The sequence below is a fragment of the Oxyura jamaicensis genome, chromosome 24, assembly GCF_011077185.1.
Source record: "Oxyura jamaicensis isolate SHBP4307 breed ruddy duck chromosome 24, BPBGC_Ojam_1.0, whole genome shotgun sequence".
NCBI lineage: Eukaryota > Metazoa > Chordata > Aves > Anseriformes > Anatidae > Oxyura > Oxyura jamaicensis.
In genome coordinates, this window is record NC_048916.1 from 3,807,555 (window position 1) to 3,825,853 (window position 18,299).

Consider the following 18,299-nt stretch of genomic DNA (forward strand, 5'->3'; position numbering starts at 1 on the left):
GAGGGTTTCATTAAGAGCAGGTGGTGAGGGGGCAGTTAGCCTGGTTACACGGGGTGCCTTGCTGGGTTTGAGCCACCAGATGTCACTAGATGCCTGCAAAAATCTCAAAAAATCACCAGTTTTCCAGGGGGATTTAAAAAAAAATCCCACAAAATTCTTTTATTCAAGAGGAAAGGTTGACTTCACCGGGGAGTTAGGACGGGGGCACATGCGAGAGGGGGGGCTATGGATGAAGCTTGCAGTCACACCAGCACATGGGGCAGGATACAGGCAGATTTAGTGAGTTAAATTTATACAAACTGGTGAGCTTTCCTATTCATAAAAAGGGCTTGGCGACGAAGCCTGAAGGTTTGTGCGTGCAAAACAGGAACAATTTTTAGGTTAATGGGTGGATAACTGGAAAACAGAGCAGAGGAGCCAGGGTGATGAAAGAAGTCTTTTCCCTTTCCGCCTGCTGCAAGCATTTCTCGGTCAGGTGGTGATGGGGTAACAGGGTGCTGCTACTGCAATGCCTCGACCAGCTGTTGTGCTCTAAGCACTGCAGCTGAAGAGCTGCCAGCGAAGCCCAGCTGAACTGCCTTGTAGTGACCAGTGTTGCCTGTCTTAGAAACCAAAAAATCTCCTTGTAAATAGGCTTAAGGGAAGGTTTTTACTTGGTACTTCAGCGGTAGAGGCTGAATTTGGCTCTGCTGAGGAGGAGCAATCTTCAATTCCTTTGCAGGTAACACAAGCACGCTGCACAGCTGGTTCATGAGACAGGAATTGGCACAAGGGTTTTGGTTTTACAGGCTCTGAGGTCTGCTTGGGCACTGCCGACTGCCTTCTGGTGCACTCAGCGAGGTAAAGGAGATCTCCTCTCCTTTTCTAAGTGTCTTGTGCTATGGGGGCCAGGCTCGATTTATTTCCTGCACACACTGCAAAATGCAAAGAAAGGGAGAGCTGAAGAAGCTTTCACAGTTTCTTGAAGTAGAAAGCAGTATTCACTTGAAGTGAAAGGCAGTTTATTGGGCTTAAACACTCACAGGTTTTGCAATTAAACCTAGGTTTTTAAGCTGTGGTAGCCTTAAGGATAATTAACCAAGCTGTGCTAAAATTTCTTGCCTTGGGGAAGAGAGAACTCCCTTACCCCCAGCAATTGCAGGGGTGCTCTTAGCTCTTTGAGATAATCCTTAGGAACACAGACAGAAAAATAAAAAGAAAGAAAAAAAAAAAAAAAGGCACCTGAAGAAAAAGGAGAGCTGAGTGTTTGGTGCTGGCCACGCTGGGTGTAAGGGGTGGGCACGAACCAAAGCTCTGAGATTGCGGCTGTCGATGGGCCTGCTGCAAAGGCAAACCGCAGCTACACCAGGAGACCAAGCAGCAGCTCGGCGCCGAGCCTCAGTACTTGTCTCCTCTCCTTGGTCAAGTGCCTGTTTGTTCATTGCACGATTGACTCCGTGGCTGTTTTGTTCAGGCTGAAAGGCAGGAGCGCTTGCTGGAGGAGGTAGTCAATGCAGAGGTCCTGGGGCCTCGAGCAAGCGAGGATTAATGGCTTTGCTGCCTTTGAGCTGCGCGCCCAAGTCAGCGCCGAACGCGGGCTCTTGCAGTGGCCGCCTTGGGCCAGCATTTACCTGGGCTCGAGGTCTGGGAGCACCCAGGGCTCTGTTACCAGACCCAGCAGGAAATAAAGCAAAGCTCTGGGCATGTCCTCGTGTGTCTAGTGTATCGTGTCAGGTCCCTTGACACGCCAAAGCAACAACGGAGCCAAACCTGGTTTCTGGAGCAAGGTACAGATACACCTGGTGGGAATCTCTGCCCCTTCAGTGGATTTATTAATAACACTGCCTTTAATTAGCTGCCCTCTCTGAAGCTCTCCTTCTCCCCTCAAGCTCTTCTTCCACTACCCCACACCATCATCGTTCCTTTCCTGTTGATTTTCCAGCAATGCCTAATTCTATTATTCGGAATGATTTCCCACCGGGCGGTAGTTTATTTCTGTCATCAAATCTCTGATGAAATCTTTAGACATGAAATATTTAGCCCGATCCCAACAAATCGCACATAGTGTTAACGTGTCACAAGCTGCCTGGAGACGGCATTAGGCTGTAATTTGAAAGCGAGTGAAGTGATAATGCCATGCGCACTTCTTTTGTGAGCGTGCATTAATGCATCTTTTGCCAGGGCTGGTCATTGACAGCAAATCGACTCACACTAATAGTATGCGGGAGGGTGGCAAAATTGGGGGTGATGCAGAAAATAAAGCATATTGACCAGCCAACTGCAGCGCCTCAGTAGCCTTTAATCTATTATTGCCCTTGATGGGGATGTTTTAATGCAACTTTACTGTCAATCGCATTTATAGTCACACACCCTGCCTGCTGGGGAGCACTGTGAAAATGGCAGAACTTGGCTCATGCTGTTGCTTAGAGCTCATAGGTATTGATTGTGGCTGGGCTCAGGAGTCTGAGTTATAATTATTTCATTAAACCATTTAATGGTTATCAAATATGAACCCTTCTCCCGTTCCATTTAGGAACTGCGGCGCGCTCTAAGTTTTATTGTTAATCCATGCTGATCTCATTTTTCTTAAATTGTCTCGAGGCTCCCAAGTGGCCCCCGTTCCCCCGCCACGGCTCTCTGCGCATCGATCCCGGCAGAGCCGCTCTCCCGACGCTGCACTGGGAGCCCCGGGAGGGGGGCTATGGGTGGGATCGCAGCGCCGTGAGCAACCCCATGCCAGCACAGACAGCCCGGTCCCCTCCCTGAGCTGCTGGTGCCACGGCAGAGTCGCACAGTTTGCTGGTGGGGAAGGAAGGAGCACGATCGGTCTGGGTCTCTGCCCTTCTAGGGGGTGTTTTGTGCCTCGATGTCCCCGTGCCTCACTTTCCCCATTGCTAAAATGGATCTACATGCTTTCCACGTGAGGTTTAGGGATGGAAAGGGCCGATTCTTATGACTGAAATTCTCCCTTTGTTCAGAGCTCCTGCCTGGAACAGAGGGAGGCCATTCCCCTTGCAAAGAATTCCTGATTCTTTTTATGACAATGAGAACAATTATGCTGTTTTTCCTGTGTAACTGCAGTATGGCTGCGGCCCACTTGGCCCCAAGTGCTCGAGGCAGCCTTCAGAACATGGTGGGCAAATCACGGTCCTGAATCCCTGGCACTGAGCATCGGTCTCCCTTCCTGGCCACGTTATCCTTGGACTGGCAGCAGGGAGGCTGCTACCAGGGGAGGCCGGCTGGGGACACCTCGTGTCCCTCTGCGGGCACCCAAGGGACAGGGGATTCTGGGGAGGGTTTGAATCCCATAGCTGGAAAGCTCTGCAGGAATCCAAGGAGCTGTAAATGTCCCAGGGATTCCCATCACTGCTTCTGCCCTCTCTCACGCCCAAGTGCCTTCAAAGTCACGCAGCCCTCACCGTTAAAATGTGGAAAAACTGGGGGAAATGGGGTCTAGGGAGATAGGGAGGCTCTGAGGCAGCACCTCGGCATGCATTTGTATTCAGGATCGACTGAGAGCCTGTGTTCGTTGGCACCTTTTCATTAAAACCCTGGATGCTCTGGAAAAGCTGTATCTTAATTTGAACAAACTGATTCCTTTTTTCTGCGGGCAGGCGATACAGTTTGTGCAGAGTCCTTTATCAGTATTCTGTGCTGCCTTCCAGCAGCTGCTCATTTTATGTTGCCTCAACCTGTGCTGACCTCATTTTCTATCACAGAGCAGTGAAGGATTTGGTAAAAATTAGTTATATTAGTAGCTCCCGATACAGCCAGTTTATTTGTGATATGACAAATATTTCAGCCATTAGGATCTTTCCATCTCTTAGCAGCTTAAATGCACTCACTTATATTCCAAATCACTGCTTAATTTAAAAGCCTATTTGTCTAGATTGTTGCAGGCACGGAAGAAGATGCAGAACACTTACCCTTTCAGATAGGACTGGAGCGGGACTGGAGGCGTGCTGGTGATTGGATCTCCCGCTCCATAACTTCACACCCGCAGACTGATCGCCTGGTGCCGGGCAGAAGCACACCAATTCCACGGAGAGAGGTGCTGAGGGAGGCTGCTGCCCATCTTCTCCCATGCAGCCGTGCCTCGGTTTCCCCACCTGCCCTGTTGGGACGTGGAAGGCACCCGCTGGCTTTTTGGGAACACCGTGTGTGCAACTCACTGCAAGGCTGCGAAAGGGCAGGGGGCTACGAAGCCACTCCTGGTGGTCACTTGGAGGTTTTTAGTCCCTGCTAAATCTCTCTCTGACTTCTTCTAGCAGTTTGCAAGAGGCTGCAGCTCCATGGCAAGAGATATTTGCTGTTTTGACACTTATGTATGTGGGGGGGTGTCATGTTTCCCGTGACCTGAGCGCTTCTGAAAAGTCCATAAACTCATGGTGATGCCTGATTTCTTCAGCTATGTGTGCCTCCTGACTCCATCCTAAGGTTTGGGGAGGGGGAGAGGGAACCATAGGGAGCTCGGGGTTCCCCCCGCTCACCCAGTCACTGCTCCAGGCTTTTTCCACACCCAGGAGGCCCAAAAACTTCTGGGGTCTGCACACCTCAGCTGCGAGGGGTAACACTGGTGCACCTCCAGGGCTGCTTTTGGGACCCCTTTTCTCTTGGGAAGGGCACAACAAAAGGACCCAGGCTGCCTCTGCTCCCTCCTTCCTTGTGCTCCCTGGGCAACTTCTCAATTCCCCTCTGGCATTTTGCTTCCACCCAATGCCAGCAGCAAGTACGTGTGCCTTGGGGCCAGCAGAGGGGCAGGGGGTTCTCCACCAGGCCCTTCCCCTGCTGCAGGAGCAGATTTCTGCCCCCATAACGCACCCACTGGGCAGCCTCTGGTACCGGCTCCTTAATGGACATGTTCAAATTCACAGGCAGCATCTGTTTAGAGCTGGAAAAAAGAAAGTGCAATCAAAGTCTTTGTTGTTTTTGTCAAAAAGATGAGTTTTCACACAACCATTTTTGAGAAATCTGCCATCAGGTTGCTTGCTGCATTTGCTGCCTTTTCTGCCACCCCATTTCCCTGCTGGGCTTCAAACCTGCCCCCAGCATCCTGTGTGCCCAGGGCTCCCTGCCCCTATTAGCTACATGGGGCATTTCCCTTTGGATTTTTGGGGTGAGATTCAAGGGCTGCAACCCCAAGACAATTTGCATGGAGCAGGGAGGCACAGGTTGCTGCAATTAAATTAACAGGTGCCTCCCTGACTCTATCAAGGGGCAACTCCACGTCTTCACCTGGGGAACATGTGTTGCTGCCTAGCCTGCTCCTGGTTAGGTGCTGGTGGCTCTGCACCATGCCTGGTGGCTTTGTAGGACACGCAGTGCTTGATTTTGCAAAGTGCAGAGCAATGGGAACTGGAGGAATTCAGCAGGTGATTGCTGGAGGTGGCACTTGCTCTGGAAGGAAGGGTTTTGCTCAAGTTGTTGGTCTGTTTGGCAGAGCAGGCTTCGTGGCTGTGAAGAAGGAAGAAAAGGAATTGCAATGTGAAATACTGCTCACATGCAATCACTGCTGCTGATCCTGTCAGCTGGGATGGTTGACATCTCTGAAGGTAAATCATCTCTAAAAATGCATCCTATTTTACAGTTGGTTATGGCAAAGATTCTGACTAACAATAATTATCCTAAGGCTACACAGCCTTAGGATATTCTTAGGATTTAGGAAATTCTCCTGCATCCTTCACAACTAAGGAGTCATGATGGAAACGCATTTAATTGCTAGAAACCCCCCTGGCAAAACTGGAGCAAACTGTAATTCTTGCTTAGTTTCACTATTCAACTTGCAAGACTCTAGGAGTTCAGATGCTGATGGAAGTGTATCGATTTTCCCCTATATTTAATGCTTCCAAAAAAAAATCTCAACAAAAAGACCCAACCCACCTCCTGTGATGCAAGTCCCATGGTTCCAATTAAAATCACCTGTTAACTTAAAAAGGTCTCTTTTTAAAAAGGGTTTAAAAGATTTTCATTTAATTGACTCAATGTAAAATGCCCTTTACAATTACCAATATAAACTACTTGTTTCCCACTGAGTAAGACCCAATTTGAGATGTTTATCAAGACTTTGCACTCTTTCCACTCTTCATACTGAGTTCTTAAATTCCTTATTGACAGCCTGCATCTGTCAGCATTGGATATTTTTAGTTTGTTGCAAGAAAGCTTTTAAAAGGTTGTAATGGCTTGATTTTGTCTCTGTGGTCTCAGGCGATAAATCAGCTCTGAATGGCCTCGTAAGTGTGGGCAGCGCCGGGTGCCCTTTATTTTAGAACACGATTTAGACATGATTTAACAAATTTCTTTTTGCCTTCCTCTGAGTATTGCCATGAAGGCAGTGTTGTTTGGCTCCAGGACTACAACTCTCGTTTGTCTTGACTTTTTTTCTTGGATGTTTTTGTTGTCCCATGCCCTGTGATGGGTTCCCAACCCCATAGCCCCCTAAATTTGGGCAGAAAAAGCCCAGAAGTGACCTGGCCCCTGGGGAAAGACCAAGAGGCAGAGGGGAGAAGGAGAAGGGTCACGGCACAGGGCTTGGGAATGGAAGCCCACCTTGGAAGGAGGAGGCTCGGGGCTCTCCCTGGAGCCTTATCCCGGGGAAAGGCAGTGGCTTAGCCCTGGCAGCATCCGCCAGTACTCCAAGGAGGTGCCCCCACGTGTCACGGTGCCTCTTCCTGCAGCCCCCAAGCCCATGCACGCCTCCCTTTGAGTGGAGGCTCGACCCCGGGAAGGCCCCAGCACCAGCAGCCTTTGCACCTTGTCCTTGGAGGCTATTACTGCCCTTCTGCCTCTCTTGGAGGCTCCTAACAGAATGGGGTTGCCTAGGGGGTGCCCATTTTTCCCGACCTGTCCTGCTCATTCCCACCCAAGGGTGAAGTGCTGCACACCGCAGGGGCAGGAGACTGGCTGGCCTCCACCCACAGCGAGGCAGAAGCCAGCAGGATGGCCCTTCCCTTGCCCCTTTCCCTTCCCTGGGCAGGCTGTGGGTGCCCCGGCCCCCTGCCCATTGCTTTTCTGCACCCGGGGAAAATGAGGCTCAGCCGGAGGCCGGTGCCAGTCCCGCTGCGCCTCCTCTCACCACCAACCAGGCCACATTTGTTTGTGGGGTCACCCAACGCGCCCACCACCCAGCCCAGCTTCCTAACCTGGCCTTGCTGCTGATGGTGCAGCCTCCCAAATTACCCTAATTACAGTTTCGCGAGCAGAGAGTTTGCTTCCGCACTTTCAATCAAAAATTTCGCCCTGCCAGGGGAGGGAGGATGTCAGCCTCCAGCCCCCAATGCAGACGTGCTGATTACAAACCACAACAGGTTAAAGTGTCCGACACAAAGGTGATAAATATGCTGTAATTACGGGTTATTGTAGGAGCTTAATTAGGATAGCTGTAATTAGCCTGTTTCTCCCTATCTTCATTTAGCAGCTAACAAAATCGAATGGAAAATATTTTAATTTAAAAGCCCTTCTCAGCGTAGGGTTACTGGAAGAGACTTAATTGCTTGTTGATAACTATGAGGTGGAGAAATCACTTCTTTTGTGGCAGGAGCAACAAAAGCGAGGATATTTGCCAAAAAAATAACCCCCGTCAGGTTTAACCCTGGAATTTAGGTTTCAGTCCATGTTAAAACCTGGGAGCCTTTGCCTTCAGTTTGGTAAGGCTTAATTCACAAACTGGCACCCAAGCCTCCAGGGAAGGTCTCCCTGGGCTTGGGGCACCCCAGTCCACTTTGGGGGCAGCTGACAGCCAGGCTCTGAGCTGGCTGTCCCTCTTCCCAGCAGACTTGGGGAGAAAATGGGGACAAACGTGGCAGGAAGCAGGATTCTGGGTGTAGGGTAGCAGTATGGGGGCAGGGAGAGCAGTCGTTTTTGATTCAGATGCCCATTAACTCCTTCTTCTGATCATATTTGAGCTATTCGTGCCATTGGAGCCCTGGGAGTGCCCTGGTGCAAGCAGTGTGAAAAGCCCTCTCACTCCCTCATACGGGATCTCCAGCCTCTAAGCAAGGAAAAAGTAGAGCCCTGCTCACTTTCCTTAAGCAAAATAACCAAGTCCCTGGCTCCTGCTCCTCTTTGGGAACAGGGCACAACCTGTATTCAAGACACCAGGATTTAGGGGCGTTGCAGTTTTTAAAGAAACCCCTCCTGCTAGCATCCCTGTGGATTAGGTTGCTCATTTACTGGGCTTGAAAACATTTTCCTGTTCACAAGCTAAACAGATGAGACTCCAAGATTCCTCTCTTTCTTGTTCATTTAGGGGTGAAAAATTGCCAGCAAGAATTCAATTAGCATCATATCTGCTTAGCCCGGGCTGCACCGAGGGCCTTCCTATACCCATACTTTCACTGCATCGTCTTCACAATAGCAGCATCTGCTTTATTATTAGTTGCCTAATTGGTTCTGACATGCCCAGTTATTATATGGTAACAATGTCCTCTAGGGTGAATAGTTAGAGGAAACGGAGGGGCAGGAACAAAGATGTTTTTCTTCTGTTTCTTGGTTCTCCTTTCAGCACTAAAAGCTGTGGCTGACCTTGGTCACAGAAAGGTCCCTAGCTTCTGGACCTAACTTCCTTGCAAGTGCTGGTGGCAAATTTTCTTCTGAGTCTTTTTATATATATATATATATACATATATAACTTATTTGAAAATGCATATTCAAGAATACCAGGAAGGCTTCTAAATTGTTTGGAAAGAGGTTGACGTGCTACTTGAAAATGAAAGTTGTCTCTTTTTGCCTGATGAGGCAAGCTTTGTGGGGCTGGTAGTGGCAGACAGCATCTTTCATGAGGTTGGGAGATACAGATAGGAAGCCCCAACACCCTTTGAAGCTCATAGGCCTTTCTCAAAGGCCTTCATACAAAATTTGAAGCCATTGGTTCTTTGGTCAGGGTATGAGGTCAGAAGTAAGATATTGCTATAGGGATTGTAAAAATATCCTGGCTTTTCCTTCTAAGAAAATAGAAGGAAAAGCCAGGATATGGTTTTGTCTTGCATATCTTAAGGCAGAGCTGTTTGTATGACTGAACTAGCATCTGCGTGGTTTTATCACCCTAAATTTAACAGTTTTATGATCTGGCTTGATTTAGAGCAATGCCCAAACCTCCCTCTTGGTGCACAAGGCTCCCTTGTGCTTGGCAGTGTCTGTGCCTCTGGGAGCTCCGGTTGTGCTGGCTGAGAACAGGCACGTCCACAAAGCCTGTTTCCATGTCAGGCCACGTCTGTCCACGCTCTCTATTATTTCCTGGCAGTGGAAAGCTTACTCTAGAGGCAACACACGTTGCCCTTCTTATTTTTGCTGCTGTGAAAGGGGAAGAAATCTTCCCTCTCCTCCTGACCCTTCCTGGAAGCCTCCTCTCCTGCGTGATGCTGCGAGGGCCTCTGAGCTCTGTGAGCATCGCCCAGGACAAGCCAAAGCATCGGATTAGGGGAGAACTCACAGCAATGCGATGGCAAAAAGGTTCCTGTTGGGAAATAATCATGTGTGTCTCTTAGGGGAGCTGGTTCTAGATGGAAGCCTGGCTCCTTGGGCAGGTGATGGTGATGCTGCAGGATCAAACAGTGAAGTCCTGGTATGGACCCAGCTGAGTTCTGTCTCCTCTTTGCTTCCTCAAGCACACTACAGGGTCGCACGTCAAGATTTGCATGATCCTTTGACATTTTAGATAAAGGAAGTAGGTGCCTGAGCTCATGCCAAAACCACATTCAAACCCCTGTGGTCGCAGGCAGCGGGAGCTGCAGGGTGAGCGAGCCGAGCGGCAAGGCAGCGCCTAGGATTTTGTCAGAGTCACTTATCAGGGAGCATTAGGAAAACTTGTTACCCTAATTGAAACAAATACTTAAATAAAAATCAAGGCTTCGGGCATTAATGGATGCGCGTGTGGGAGAGGGAAGAGCACACGAGTAACTCTGCTTCCTGTCCTTTTAGGATTGGATAGCAATAACCTTACAACGATGCCAGCTAAATTAGAGAAGATGGCTTTCCATAATTTCTCCAAACAATCACTTAATGGGAGCGGTATAATTCCACGAAATAGGTGAATGGAGTACTGATCCATTTTATGGAACCATCAATAAACTAAACCTTGCCTGCTTTTAAGATTAAACTGAAAAAAAAAAAGCCCACAGGCAGGGAAAGGAGAAAGAGAGTATTTATCTTTACACATAAAATTTGTGTGCTAGTAAAGTGCAGGCAGTGACAGGAATTTCAATTATTTAATCAAAAAGAAAATGAAAGTGGCTTTAAGTGTTGTGATTTGAGCCAGTGAAATCTAATGTGGGCTCACATTGAATATGAGGAAAATGGGAAGAAAATTAAAGCTGCTCCTACTTAAATCATGTGGTTACAAATGGTAAATTAGTTTCTTGATGTTTTCATTTAAGTGTTTAAGTGGAAGGTTTTATTCTTAATGTAGTGTTGTGACACAGAATAAAAACCTTATCTGTCTCTATAGCTTTTTTTCTTCCCCCCTCCGTGCTTCTGCCTTAGAAGGCAAAAGGGGAAAAAGCTGCAGCAATATTAGACTGCTTTTGTTAAAACTGGGAGGCAATATGCTTTCACCACAAGCTCATTAAGGTAATAGATGAATAATGTCTATTAAAAATGCACTAGGCTAAATGAATTTAATGTGTGTTGGGAGGGAAATTGCATTTGCCAGAGGACACAAACTGGAAAATTCTCCTTTTTGTACTTATTTTGAAACTCAAGTACTGATCTCAGTTGGACAGAAATGCACGGACAAGCACACAAACGTGTGCCTGCACCCCTATCGCATTTGGGATCCTGTCAGAAAGATGCTCGAGCTTATAATATTCTAAAATCCCCCCTTAGCTTTGAGGACATTTTGTATGATATGTTGTTTCCCATAATTGTGCTGCTGTTTTCCTTCATTCAGGCTTATGGCTCTTGACCTGTTGGACTTTTAGGTTTAATTTTCCATGTGTAATAACAAATGGCAAACTAATTTGCGAAGACGGCTGTAGGCTGATGCATGCCAGGTCTTGATCCCCCTGAAGTCAACAGAAAACAAAAGCAGATTTTTGGCAGAGAACGAATACTTTCTTTGCATTGGTGAATCTTGTGATTACATTGTACTGATAATTTCTAACGTTAGCTTTGAAGAGCAGACAACATATTAGTGGAAAAGGAAACCCCACAGCCCATTACTAAAAATGTTAGCCGAGTGAAGGCTAATTCAAGAACAGAAAAAAAACAAATTCACTTATTCCATATATAAGCAATCATACCACGCTTCTAAACCTGTGTAGTTTTCCCTAATATTTCTCCTGTTTTAAGAAAATGCTTAATTCTGTATTTTTATTTTTATTTTTTTTCAAAATAGAAAGGTCTTCAAAAGTGTGTAAGATCCAAGTCTTTTTTGCGATCAAGAATGTGTTTAGCCCACTTGTGGGATCCCTTAGCATGCATGCAAGAAGCAAAAGTGGTGCTGCAATCCGGTTCAATTTCCCAGAAAGTTTCTCTTCCTCCTGTAGAAGCCCTTACTGGCCCTAACGAAGGATTAAAGGTGATGCTAAAGCTCTGTCCTGTCGCTGGCTATCCCTGGCCAGGCTCCCTGTGTCCCCTGGAGGGATCTCGCTTGCTCAGGTGCCTGCTGAGAACATCCCTGCTGCCATAGCCCATCCCGCAGTTTCTTTGGTTGCAGGGGGAAACTGGGGGGTGATCCCTGATTTCTTTTGGCATTAAGAACCACTTCCAGCTCCTAAGCCAGGTGGGTTTCCTCATCTACTGCTGAAGCCTTTGCAGTCCTCATGGTAGCCTCCCGTGAGCAAAATTTGGGCCATTTGCTTTTGCTGCCTGCAGACTCCAAGAGGCAGACAGTCAGCATTCGGGAGAGAGTGAGGTCGGTGGCCTCAGAAATTAAGCTCACACTGCACTAACAAAGTTACTCTCCTCCATTCAGCCACCTGTTTATGAAACATTTTGGACAAGGGTATGTTTGAGACTGCTAATTGTCCAACTAACTTGATTGGAACTGGCTGATATGTTAAAACCTTACTTTGTTAAGCAGACAAAGGAGAGTTAGAGAGGGATGTACAAGCTTCATTTTTATTTCTTTTTAGCAGGAAATCATATTAAAATAAAATACCAAAATGAGCAAGGAAGAGCTGGACTGAATCCAATAAACTAAATAAATTGAATGCATTTTTGAAGTGTGGAAAAATCATGCAAAAATTATTGTATTAATTTATTATGATGCACCTGTCCACATCATTTCTTGTTTCAGATTATTTAGAGCATTTTAGTATTACCAGTCTAAAATAATATTGACAAACGTGAGAAAGAGTTTTTAACATTAGACAATATATTACATCATATCGCCATTTGAATACCTCATCCTTGGAAATGTACAAAATGCCATTTCAAAATGTAATTTCCAGTTTTAAAGCATTATTTGAAGATGCATTTGCTGGACGCTGACTAGATTCTATCTTTTTTTCCCCCAGACCTGTCATCCACTTCTGGAGTGCTTAAAATAAAGTGCACAGATACAGAGTAAGCTGAAACAGTCAAGAAGCAATATAATACAAAAATGTTTCGAGTAAAGTGTGTTACTCAGATCTTTCTAAAGTACATTTCTCCCTTTATTCTGAAGGCCACAGCACAGACAACTCTGACTAATGCAAGTAATGGAACCAATCTCTTCCTTTGATCATCAAAAAGGTTATCTTTTTTGTAAACTAGGTCCAACTAGTTTTGCAATCTGGTTGGAGCAAACATGAAAGAAAAAGGTTTAATTATCTTTCAATAAAGCACGATTTCTTTTCTTTTAGCAAAATGATCGGCTAAGGCAGCATCAGCTTGCAACTGTCGCTGTGCGTGTGACACGTAGTGTGCGAGATGTATGTAATGCATGGCATTTGTGTGCATCTTGTGTCTCATCATGAGATGATATAACAATTTGTGCATTAAAACCAGGAGGAAAAACTAAGCCAGGATGTTGAGACTTTTCCTAAGTGATGTGTAAAATCTAGTGTCTAGAAGAGATTGATCTTTTAACTGAAGGCTGAACCATATTTAAAAAAGCTTAGTGCCGAGTTTGTAAATAGTCTCAGATTTTCAATGGAGCTATTCAAAATATAAATACAGAAGAGTGGAGATGCTTGCTGGAGATGTAGAGAAGAGAGAAAGCTGCTCGCTCACTTTATTTATATACAAGCATTTCCTGTGTATACATCAAGATGGATCAAACATAGTTTTAAGAGTTAGAAAACTGGTATTCTTATTCCACTGGCTACCTAGGTCGGGTGTTTTTTTATGGTTTGATATGGGAGTTACTGGATGAAACTCTGGCTTGTATGATTCAGGAGGTCAGGCTGGGTGGCCATAATAGCCTTCTCTGACCTCAAAGTGCATCATTTGTGTGCTTTTTATTTTTAAGACTTCACAATGAGACTACTTTAAAGTTGGAAAGTAAAGAACGGAATTGAAAAAATCAAAGCACCTGCGTCATTTAGATTTATGTGCTCCATTGGATTTTATAGAATTTATGCCTGACTTTCGCCAGCCTGAGATCAGACTTGGGATTATATATTCAAAGTATTCCTTTGAGTAGAAAAGGCATATGAGGTTTTTGTGAGGTATTTGGAGCTACAGAAACAGTATGACAAGTAATCAGAGGAAAAAACACAAAGAACGGTAGGAATACAATGGGAGTAAAATAAATGTTGAATGGATAAGAAAGGGACAAGGGGGATTATCCTGCCCTGATGGTTAAAGGCAAGGATGTGCAAGGTACATATGCCACGAGACTAGGGAAATGGGAGGTTCTGAATTGTTAGTGCAAAAAGGTGAATCAGAATGTTGAGTTGTGCAGATGATTGTTACACAGCCTGAATGAAAGAAAATGAATGAGTGTTAATGTGCCAAAGGCAATAGCAAAGCAGGGGCAAAAGCATTGAGAATGGATTTTTTTGAGAGCAAAGGATTAACGGAGATCCCAAAGTACAGATGGTCGTGGATGAAATAATCATCTTCGCCTTGAGGGAGTAAGCAATGCCCATGGGCTGGACACACGATGAGGAAGAATTGGTATGTAAACCAAATGAAGAGAAGATTAATTGAAAGCAGGTCCCTGGGAAACTACCAAATCTCTGTCCCAATTTCTGTGTTTGGAGTAGTACAAATGTGCTGCTGAAGTTGCATACAGATTTCAGATAATTAAACAGATTCAACAGATTCTAGCTCCTAGTAAAGGTCACTGCTCTGGGGGGAAGTGTTTAGCCCTAACCTGTTGATGATAGTGTTTTCATTCTCTTTATGTAGGTACTCATCAGAAAATATTTGGGATTATCAGATAATGAGGCAGATTTTCAGTACAGAGACAAAATTCTGGATTTAGGAACAAAATCCTCAGGCCAATGCAGCACTTGCATCCTGCCCTTTGCTTCTTACCTAGACTGGTGGCTCTGAAATTACTGTGATGTTGTTTGTGGGTAAATTCAGTGATACTGTTAGGATGATACAGACAAGTTTTTTAATTGGGGCATTGGAAATCTTGGGAAAAAATATAAAATAACAGTCTGATTATTTTTTTTTTTTATTTCCCATTCTGTCTTCTTTTCTTCCTCTAGGCTACTAATAAGGGAATGTGCCCATCCCCAGGCTGCAGGACGATGTGTTTTGGGGTGGCAGGGATTCCTGAGCCTTTGAAGACCTGGCTGGGTCCCTCCTGGTGCTGCCATCGGCCCCTGCTGGGGGGCTGAAATCAGCTTGGATGCTTCCTCCTCCCCTCCATCAACCCCATCACTCGCTCCCAGTCCTGAAGCTTGCTTTTTGAAGCATTTTGACCTCAAGGTCAATCCACCCTGGCCTCCTCCAACCCAGGCCTCTGTCAGGCACATGGTGGGGCTGCCGACAGCAAAATGCTGCCGCAGGCCAGGCTGACACACTCCAGCCTCGTACCCAGGTGCTGAGCTATAACTACACTCTCACACCGTGTCTCTTCCCCTGGATTTTAAAAGCCCTCAGGGACTCGATGCCAGGAGGCAGGGCCGGGCCCACACCAGGCAGGTGTTGGAGGCCTGCAGAGATGGCGAGGCCTGGACGTGGGCGGGCTGGGTGTGGATGGGGAAAGCTCCTGGCCCCTGGAGGCCACCAAAGTGCTTTTCCCCACACCATCACCCCCAGGGAGCCCCCGGGCAGAGGCACCCCATGGCACAGGGTGGGATGCCTGCCTGAAGAATCACACAGGGAACATTCTCCATTAAGCCACGTGGCGTGTTCAAAGGACCTCTCTCTGTGCTGTGTGTGTGGCTACTCAAACCGAGCTCTTCAGACCTCTTTCCCGCAGCCAGGCTCCCATTTTGATCGTAGGGAGGCGGTCTGTTTTTAATTTAACCCTTCCTTTTTGAGTGGATTTGTCTTGAAAGGCATGAAAAGGCTGGGCTCCCAAGCTACCCTACCTCTTCAAGAGCCACAGGAAGGTAAGTGCATGTGTTTTTAAACCGCACCAAATTTATCCCTAATGCAAGGCACTGAAATAAAGCTAACATCAGTGCAGCTACACCAACCTTTTAAATGTCGCCCTAGGACTTAAGTCAAATAAATTTGTGTTTCCTCTGGAAAATTTTCCCATAATATCTTCAAATGATCTTAAACGTGCAAATGATGGCAATGGGCATTTGTGTAAGTGCAGCACTTGTATATGTTACTAAATCATGAAAGGTGTGTGTGTATACATATATAGGGGACATGTGTGTGTATTGCTACTAGCAAAGTTTATAAAGCTCTTTGAGCCTGCAGAAATATTTTTATCGTATTGAAGAAACCACAAACGAGCTCTACAGGAGCGTGGCTACCTGGTTGCACAGACTCGTGCCTCTGGAGGAGATCTGAAGCATCAGGGGCTGCGGGCTGAGATGCTGCACACACCATAAGGTATTTGGGGAGGATGTGAGAACATGGTACCAAGAAGGAATTCTGTCCCCCCACGGGAAGGAATCACACGGTGAATAAAGCAGCTGGCCCTGCTACTTCTTCCCTGCCTTGCACAAAGCCCCTGGGTTGTGCTGAGCCTTGCTCTCTCTCCTAGGTGACCCCTCAGCTTCTCTCCAGGTTTGGGGCAGTTTCTGCCCCAAAGGGGTACCCTGCTCAGTTTATGGGATGTCCTGAAGGGTCTCTCTGGAGACCCGATGCACCTGTGAATTTGACAGTGAATGGGATTGTGCATATGTGCGAAAGCCCAGAGGAACACCTGCCTGTGTGAGTTTGTCTGCACAGACAGAAAAAGGGTGAATCTGTGATTGCTGTGATGCAAGGGGAGCAAGGGTGCAGCTGGGAGGGTTTGGGAGTGCAGGGGTGACAGCCCTGCTGCTGGGCACCTGTCACCATGGGGACCTGTAAAAATAGGCCCAAACAGGAAAAACAGGTAAGAGGCTTGTGAGGTGAAGAGACCACCCTGCCACCACCATGTGGAGGTGCCCAGTACCCAATCCCTGGTGTAAAAAGCCATAAAACAGTTACGTGAAAATCACTGGCATTGGGGATCATGGTGCAGAGGTTCCCCCTTCCTGGGATTACCTTCCTTCCTACGGGGGGACTTTTTTGCAGGCAGAGCTCTATTGCCTCTGCTTTTGACCGCCAGGTTAGCTCTGGGGAGAGGCTAAAGCTGTGACCTGCTCTGCCTGAAATATCATGTCTTTAATGTTTTGAACCTTCTTTAAAAAAATTATCTCTCTATATATACACGACTGTTGAGTAAAGCCACAGCCCTCCCGGAGAAGCAATCTCAGCTGATGAAATGGCCAGTCAAGCGGCTTACACGCCCCTGGCTGCGCTCCTTCCATTAGCAGCCTGGGCGCTGGCCCCACTTCATCCTGTTAATTCATTTTCTTACTCATTTGCTCCTCAGAGAAAGTTGTCAGCCCGGTGTGTTTGCAAAACCCCTGGCACAAATCCTGGCCTGAAGGGGAGGGGATGCAGCAAGACGCATCACTGTGGGGGGACGGGGATCTGTCCCTGTCCCTATTCCCATCCTTGTCCCTGTCCCTGCCCATTCAGTGGGCACCTGTCTGTGTCTGCCTTGTGTGTCGGTCTGCCTGTCCACCACATAAGGGTGTGTGGGGAGCGCACCGGTGCCTTCCCACGTGGGGGCAACGCACGCGTAAAGCAAAGCCTGTGACACGTTGCCTGCAGGCACCGAAAAAAAAAAAAAAAAAAAAAAAAGGCACCAAAAAATACAAAAACCCAGCACAGCCGCCTGTGGATTTACCTGGGAACACTCTCTGGTACCCCCGCTTGTGAGTTTTGGCCAAGTGCAACTGGTGATATCAGTCGCACACCTAAATATATAGCGATATTTATATATTCATACCTACACGTGGATGCAGCTGTATTTTAACAGCTACCGCGGCATTATCATTCCTTCAGCATTTATAAAAGGAAATATAATTCCTTTTTCCCCTCTCCCCCGTTTGCCGATGCTGGGGGGCTGCCGCCACCCCTCCCTGCGTGCATCCTGTGCGCATCCTGAGCGCATCGGGGCCGCGCACTCGGCGCACCCGCGCACTTCTGCCCGGCGGCTGCGGAGAGGAGCCGGCACCGCCGGAAAAAGTCGGGCGCTCCGAGTTGCGGCTTCATTAAAACAGGGCGATTGCCATTTCTATTCTTTTAAAGTTTTTTTTTTTTTTTTTTTTTTTTTTTTTTTCTCATCTATTTACCATTTACCAGCTCATCCATATGGAAGACGTGGCTTACACTTCCTGGAGAACTGTACTTTTAGGACTAATTGATTCTGGTAATTAATTTGTTCTACCTGCTGGATCAGATGGAAATGCTGTCCGTGTGCCCAAGGATTAGCACTTGCCTTTCTAACATCTTTCTTAATTATCTAATAGCATGGGTTGCGCGAATTCTGGCTCTATTAGAACACTTTTACTATTAACGGTAGTGATTGGAATTGTGATGACAACTCGATTTCAACAAATTAGAGCTTAAAATCAGGAGATGAAGGAGAAGTGCCTTCTTTTAATTTCCCTGAGTTTAACATCAATAATTAGAGCAATTTTCTGAGATGCGAAGCGAAATTATCTCGGCTATGATGTGGTATATCACCCTCATTTTAGCAAATTGACTCCGGGGAAATGAATGTTACAGATTAGGGGGGAAAAAAGACAAACAGAGGAAAGACGGAAAAAAAAAAAAAAAAAAAAAAAAAAGGAAAAGAAAGAAAGAAAAGAAGTAAAGAAGTGTTAGCACAACACAGAACGGGGAAGGGATGGGAACAAAACCCCGCTGGGACACAACCCGGGCAGGAAGGCACAAGGTGTGTGCGTGGGGCTAAGTTAGGAGCGGAGTGTGGGACATCTCGGGAA

At 46.7% G+C, this 18,299-nt stretch overlaps 1 long non-coding RNA gene across 3 annotated transcripts; it reads left to right on the forward strand.

Moving 5' to 3' along the window:
* Positions 1-5,304: 5,304 nt before the first annotated feature.
* LOC118178051 lies at positions 5,305-13,420 on the forward strand. 3 transcript variants are annotated; one of them, XR_004756034.1, is made up of 4 exons: positions 5,308-5,351; positions 5,420-5,531; positions 11,309-11,695; positions 12,432-13,420. It is a non-coding gene; the product is annotated as an uncharacterized LOC118178051 (long non-coding RNA). The 3 variants fall into 3 exon arrangements; XR_004756033.1 differs by having other exon boundaries at positions 5,305-5,531; XR_004756035.1 differs by lacking the exon at positions 11,309-11,695 and having other exon boundaries at positions 5,305-5,531.
* Positions 13,421-18,299: the final 4,879 nt, after the last annotated feature.